The following is a 7,717-nucleotide window of genomic DNA, read 5'->3' as shown; positions in this document are numbered from 1 at the left end:
AAACTCAGTTGACAAACTGAAAGAGAAAGAAAAAACTTTGACAAACTCTCTTTGATCTTGTTGTTGCAACTATGTCTAACTCATAACCAGAATTTCAGCAAGATCACAAGTTAACCACATAAGCAAGTGAAACATAGGTCTCACGGTAAACTAATATCAATGGCATAATCAGCTAGCAGCAAATAATAATAAGTTTCAGATACTCCCTCCGTCACGGTTTAGAAGGCACGCTTGAAAATCTCTGGAACCAAGGTAGTCATCGATTGGTTGTGAGATGTAGCAGGTGTAAATGCTAATGCGCCTAATCAACTGAGAAAATACTAGTACTAATGCCTAAGCAACAAATTGGGAGGGCGCATACATGACTAGTACTAGTACTAATTAATAAGAGTAATTGCTTTCGCGCCTTAAACCTTGTCTATTTTGAAAATGCACGCAAGTTTAACAATGCCTTCTAAACCGTGACGGAGGGAGTACCAACAATTCAATCAAAACAAGCATGAAGCAATACTAATAGAATGCCCGTGCGTTGCTATGGGCCTAATATTTTTTTGAATGCATATATATACTTAAAACTTGATGAGTTTTGACACCCTTCCAACGCTATTGCCTTGGGAGCATTGTTGATGGACCACTTAAACCTCTTCCGTTTCATTGTGCTACACACATTGACTTTACAAATTAAATACAACACATGGACAAATATTGTACCTGACATATATTAATTATCATAGGTGATGCATGCATCTACTGATTATCAAAGGTTCCATTAATCAACATAGACGGATGCCACACATGAGTCAGCGCATTGCAATGCTGATTTGGCACATGAACAAGACACGATGTTTCTACTTTTTAGTTCATTAAACAATTCTTCAAAGGACAGCTCCATCCTCCATCATCACATAATTCTGTACCTGAACCAAAAGAAGATTAGTACTTAGAAACTAATCAATTGTTGTGAGAGAATAGTGTATAGTATACGTAAAATATCATGTACGCTAATGACATTACCACATGGATTAAAAGCCAAGTAAAGTTGTATATCAAAACTGTATCTCCGCCAAAAGTTTCATCTCGAGCTTAACCTAAAGGAATTCAACAATTAAAGCTTCAAAATCGTAACAAAATAGTAGGAATTTAATAATGTTCATTATTCCATAGAAGTTCTGGAATGGACACCATGCAAAACCCAAAGGACAAGCAAACCATAGTAGTTTGTATGAAAATGATTAGCATCACGAAAGAACAATTTTATTGAATTTTTTCTTTTTGGAGGTACTGACATGCACCTTTTTGTTTTGACAGTTGACACTCCTATGCTCAGTCGACGTGAAGCAGATATCAGAAATAAGTAAAGAATTATCTTCAAAGTTCTTTGGAATATTATGTTACTTTCCTTCTACATATACTAACCGATTTTTTGCGGCAATCATGTGGCAAGACAATATGCTTCTATTTGAAGATAGAGTTTATTCATTAGGACTTTAATGTTTGCATAACCTAATCAATCTACAATGTTATAGTTTGAACCCACCAAAATAATCATATGGAAATTTCCCTCTTATAGGGAACCATTGCTCCGGCTGTTGGACTACGCGCCCGCCACCATATCCGCTCTCGAAGAGGTGCAGAGGTGCACCGCACCGTGCCCGTCGTCTTCCATTTTGTTCAGCAACTTCCCTTCTTGAAAGCACATTCTGAAGGCAGTGCGTGGTGACTCATGTGTGCGTGCAGGTAGTAAAGGCGGTGGGCGGAGCGGTCAGGTGCTGGTGGACGGCGGAGTAAACAAAATTACAATTGATTTCCTGTGTGTTCTAGAATAGAAAACAATACATCACATTGTTTTGATAATGTGGCATCCTAGAAATCGTCATGTTTTCTAGTACAATATTTCTTAGCACCATGTTTCATTGTTTCCCTCATGAAGAAACCATGTACCAAGCAGTACCATAGTCAATCTCTACAACTACAAGAGACCCAATGATTGTGCTTGCTACCTTGACAACAATGACTTGTGATCACAAATTCACCTTCATAAGTACTACGCAAGTGCAGATTTCATAATTAACAAAACATTATATATACAACATATACATAAGTTTTATAATAAAGTTTTATGAGTTCGTAATGAATAGAAAGTACTTGCATAATTTAAATAAATGATCCTCCATTTTGCTGAAAAGTAAAAGCTTAATAACTCTGTGCAAACAGGGCATGGGCATGCACTTAATTTTAAATCTGTATTATCCATCTCAAATAAAAACTAATAAGTTTAACAACCTTGTGCAAATATCATACCTTTATTTGCCCAATGAGAACCCATGCCACTCAATCTTGTGGGAAGAAGTAGAGGGCACAGAAGCAGGTAGGACGACGAGCCATGTGTGCTGCAGCACGACGCAAATCAAGAATTGCAGGGAATGCTGAAATCTGAACCGGTAGGAGTTCAAATTACACGAGAACTGAAAATTGTCATGTACTCAGGTTTAGACTGTTTAGTCAATAAGAAAATGGCATGTAGAAAGCATATTGTGCCCGCTGCATATGATAATTCATATGGTACATGTATCTGAGTTTTTTTCAACAATTATAGTGCTGATCCTTATCTCTTTCTTTAGCAATATTGAGATCCTCCTGAGCCTGTAGGAATTCAGACCTATGTAACAAGCATGCAACTTATAGGAGAAAACACAACATGGACAGAATAAATAAGCAGAGTACATTGAATGATTTTTGCTTGGGGGACTGTACACATCACCTAGTTAATCTGAACAACAATAATTCATCAATGACGTTTTAGTTTAATGAGCATATTGCAAATTTATCTTTGACATGGATAAATATACAGTAACTTAAGCAAAGAATTTCCTAAAAGTAGGTGAGGAACCATGTGAAGATATTATGGAGAAAACTTATCATCCATGGATGACTTTCTGTAGGTGTTCTTCAAGAACTCGACAAAGAATGATCATTGTGAGTAAGCATCACTGGTCCAAAGAAATGTCAAAGTTACCAACAGTTATTACTAAAAGATGTTGCAACTTCTCCATACATGTTATGTTTGTAAATCGATGTCAAATGAAGAGTAGTACATTACATTGTTGAAATAATTATTGCCTCTTATGTTCAGAGCTACCGAACAAGAGGCGATCACACTGCTTCTGAATCTTTTTCTGAGCCCATCTTGGAAAGGTTGTTTGTATCTAATAAGATACATGCAAGCCGAGGGCACACCCACAGAACATAATCGGGCGTGCTAGTTTAAATTGCGCACAATGGTCGCTAGAACAGGTAGAAAATACACCAACCAGAAATTTACTTATGTCCAGGCTCTGAAATGGTCATTGGGGAGGACTGTGCAAACTGAGCTCGCCTAGAAGAAAAAGACAAGTGTGGCTATAAGGTAGATGTTGTAATCATATAAATCCTTCAGCAGACAAACCAAAAGTACTGAGCACAACTACACGATATTACCTCACCGTTTGATCTTAAAATATCACGGACCACCACCACTATGGTGGCCCGTTGATCCGCTGTTAATCCCTTCATATCAACCTAATTCAGTTCAGCCTCTTTTTTTTACGTTCTTCAGTTCAGCCTCTCAAAGTCAGCATCATATACATCTGCTTTCTCCAGACGTATGTGCAGGAACAAGTCGTCAATAAGAACAAAAAATCACTTGCCGCACGTGCCGGACCCCGCTCGCTGGGCTCCGCTCCATGGTCGAAGTTGTCCTACCATGGCGGGCTCGAGATCCTATATATAAGTCAGTAGTGTGTCATCATGTAGTTGAGATATGATTGCATCAAAATATTGAAAAACGATCATTCAGGATTTAGCAGAAAGAAAATTGAGATGTACAAGAGCAATTCCTCAACCACTTTATGGGCACAACATACACTTTAATTTATCCAGAAACTAAGTAAACATTATATTACAGAATATAAAGAAATATTATATCCAAAAACTAAGTAAACGATCAAAATATTATATGAAAGAAATGAGATGTCGACCCATCCTACAAATCTTGTAAGGAGCATGTTTAGCATAGTGTTGACACTACCCGATGGATTATAACCACGTATATTAAGGGTTCACAGGACACTGAGAGCACAAGTAATTTGCACGCTATCTACTTGCAGGCAGGGAGCTTTACTTTATCTCTATCTTTATACCCAATATTTACATGCTATAATTAAAATCCAGACTTTGAATGATAAGTTACATTATGATTGTGACATGGATAGTTGGACACACTGATGCATACTTCATAGGGATAACTCATCGGAATTATCTTAGCGCCCGTGCGTTGCCACGGAAGGAGAGGGAAAAAAGCCACACTAATCACATAGAAAATATGTTTATGCCTTGCAATGGGAGCATAAGTGTTCAACCTGCATGGGGGAAGAAACCGGTCAAATGATCTTTTCCTAAAATCTAAGATATACACCCAAAAAAATACAGATTGTAGGCGAAAAAGAACCAAAATTTGAAAAAAAATTATATGCATATTAATGAGGGTATGATGATGCCTCAAGGCATGTAGTATGGGCATGTATATCGCAAGGAAAAACAAAAAATTATAGCATTAGTAATTTATGTGTATGTATAAAAGTACCCCCTCCTTTTCTAAATATAAATATGTTTAGAGACTCCACTACAACCTTTATATAGATGTATATAGAAATATATTAAAATGTAAATTCACTCATTTTGCTCCATATTTAATCGTTAATATTTTTTTTAAAAGACTTATATTTAAGAACGAAGGGAGTAAATTCAAACTGCATGCACCACATAATGTAGCAGTGGCAATATGTAGACAGAGAGGGAGATGGGCGAATAATGTCACCCATAAATTCAAAGCGTGAAGTCGTGTATAACAAAGTGATACACATCTGCATAAATATTTAGCAATTAGTAATGCAATAGAAAAACTAACCTTAATAATTGATCAATGTTAGCTTGCATGTGTGATTGTTGAGTTCTTCCTCTGCATACCTAGACATGCAAATTAACCCAAGTGAGCATCGATTTTCTTCTACACAAAAGCACCATGGAAACATTGAGTTATCTTTGAGTCACTTATTTTGGAACGAAGGGAGTACATGATAGGCTGTTGCACTAAGCTAGCTGACAATCGTCCCCATCACCAGAGAACACACGACCGTCGCCACGCGCGGCGATGCAGCCTCTCCTCGGCTGTCTTGCAGCTATGTCCACGTGAAAGTCACGAATTTGTCTGGGATTGGGTTCAGCAATGGCAACATGCTGGCAGCATCTCGACAGTGCCGCCCAACAGAGAGCGCTGCAGATTCGTCGACTCTAACCACCATCCAACAAAACATCAATCAGAGCGGCGCACAACAGCATCTTCTGCATATACAAAACACGTATCAAAGAGAAAACTTGATTGACATGCATCCTTCTACATTACACTCCACCTGATTTAAAAAAGGTTTGACAGGAACTGGTGCCGAATTTAGCAGGTTGGTTCAACCAACTCCTGACACCAATACAAACTCATCATAAGATACATTCCAAAGAACAACAGTTATACAATGTAGAACTGAAAAACAAATCCAAAAGAAAAAAAAGGTGAACCACCTGGGTCACCAAAATTCTGGAACTCTCGGAGACTCAGAGAATAGTAGAGAGAAAACTGACGGATCACACACTTGTACCCATGTGGAAATTAATACGCCAGAACAAATCAAGAGGTTCACCTGTAAGTGAAACACAATTTTGGCAAGAACAAAATCTACAACAGTACACCTCCACCGCCCCCTCTGCACCCACCCATCCACAGCTGCACAAAGAATCGGAGAAAGGAAGAGAAAAACTTATACCAAACTATATGCATAATAGATATTGGAGCAAACTCACCCAGCGTCCGAACTCGGTGATCAGGAAGTTGACCTCCGCGCCCTTGGGAACCCTGTAGCCGCCGTTCTCCATGTCGCTCTGTACACCGTGAGGGAGGAGGAAGTGGGCCGGTGGGTGGAGCCGCAACCCCTCGAGGACGACGGCCTTCAGGTACGGCATCCCCTGCAGGTCGCCTCTGCTGAGCTCCGGCTTGCTCCTGACCTCCTCGTAGACCTTGGCCTGCATGTCCGGATGGTTCACCAGCTCCACCATGATCCACTCCAGCGAGGTCACCGTGCTGTTCGTGCCACCGCTCAAGAACTCGGAGCAGAGGCTGACGAGCTCAGAGTCCGTGAGCGGGCGGTCGCCTTCGTCCGCCACGCGCAGCGCAAGAAGCGAGTCGGCGTAGCACGGCGGGTCATCGGCGCCGCGGGGCACGGAAACAGAGCGCCTTGCTTCGATCAGCAGGAGCAATATCTCGTCCTGCCTCCGGGGGACGGCAAGGTGCGCCTCCCATCGCTTGCGGAAGAGCCTCTTGGTGAGCGCCGGGAAGAAGGAGAAGATGGGGAAGCCGATGATGGCGCGGACGACCCACAGCTGCATATCCTGCATCTCGTCGAGCACCTCCGGGGCGAGCCTAACACCGAGGCTCATGTACACCAGCAGGTTGAACATGGCGTTCCAGAACAGCGTCCTCACCTCTACGGGGTCTCCGGCACCGGCGCGCACGCGGAGGTCGCGGACGAGCGTGTCGCGCATCTGGCGCCTCGCGGGCGCGAACTGGCTGACGCAGGCCGGGTGCAGCGCCTCGGAAGCGAGGTTGCGGCGGACGAGGCGCCAGTAAGGCCCGTAGGGCGCGGCGTTGATGTTGCGGGAGCCGAACGTGAAGATGAGCCCCGGCTCGAAGAGCCGCGACCGGTCGGCGAAGGTGGAGCCGCCCTGGACGAGGACGCGATGGGCGAGGCGGCGGTCGGAGACAAAGACGAGGGCGCGGAAGAGGCGGATGGAGATGACGGGGCCGTAGCGCGCGTGCAGGTCGCGGAGGAGCGGCGCAAGGTGGAAGATGGACTGCCGGAGTGTACGGATATGGCCAGATCAAAGCTACATCGGACGGATCAACGACAAAATTAACCAGGAAATTCCTCGAACCCGTGAAAAAAATGGATCGAACTAATACGATTACATTAGAGCGAGGGGAGGGGAGGGGAAAGCGAATCCGATCCAGCCGAACCGATTAGGGTCCACATACGTACATTTTATTGATGATCTTGCCGCACGCCTCTTGCTGGAGCTGCGCGCCAGTCGCCGACGGCGCGGTCGGGTCAGCGCCGCCGCCGCCGCCGCCGCCGCCGGTCGCGGGATCTGACCCCTGGGTGGGGCGCGAGTTGGCGTCCATGGCCCGGATGGGCGGTTGACGATTTTACGTCTCGAGGGGATGGAGATGGAGGAAGTGAGAGCCTCCGCCTGCCTGCCTGCCATCGCGAGCGTCGTTGGTGAGGAGTTGAGACAGTGCAACACTGGTTTTTTTAGTTGAACCCTTTGGTTTTCGGAAGGTTGAAAAAAATCGGTGGAAGGACGTGGGGGACGACTTTTAGGGTAGCAGTGGGATCGCTGGAGGTCGAACCATCACGACGACGGCAGATCCCCCTTTAATAGTAGAGATGAATAGGTGGTATCTCGCTAGCTCTTTGTGAGACAGCAAAACATAAATGCAGAGCACTTTCAAAGATCAAGGGCTGACTAAACATTGTAATTCATAGCAACGAAGATCCAGTCATAGTCATACTCAATATCAATCAAAAGCAGAGCATAAAAATGACAGAGGTGCTCTCCAATTGGTGCTTATATA

General features: G+C 43.4%; 1 pseudogene across 1 annotated transcript; it reads right to left on the bottom strand.

Moving 5' to 3' along the window:
* Positions 1-623: 623 nt before the first annotated feature.
* Positions 624-7,354, bottom strand: LOC123396345 (annotated as a pseudogene). Its single transcript, XR_006609902.1, has 9 exons — positions 7,122-7,354; positions 5,890-6,969; positions 5,112-5,328; positions 4,946-5,004; positions 4,271-4,397; positions 3,478-3,759; positions 2,302-3,376; positions 1,015-1,088; positions 624-917 (listed from the first exon to the last, which is right to left on the bottom strand). The product of XR_006609902.1 is annotated as a cytochrome P450 89A2-like (transcript).
* Between the last annotated feature and the right edge of the window lie 363 nt (positions 7,355-7,717).

Source organism: Hordeum vulgare, chromosome 5H, assembly GCF_904849725.1.
Source record: "Hordeum vulgare subsp. vulgare chromosome 5H, MorexV3_pseudomolecules_assembly, whole genome shotgun sequence".
Classification (NCBI taxonomy): Eukaryota; Viridiplantae; Streptophyta; class Magnoliopsida; order Poales; family Poaceae; genus Hordeum; species Hordeum vulgare.
This window is presented reverse-complemented; position numbering and strand designations above follow the sequence as displayed.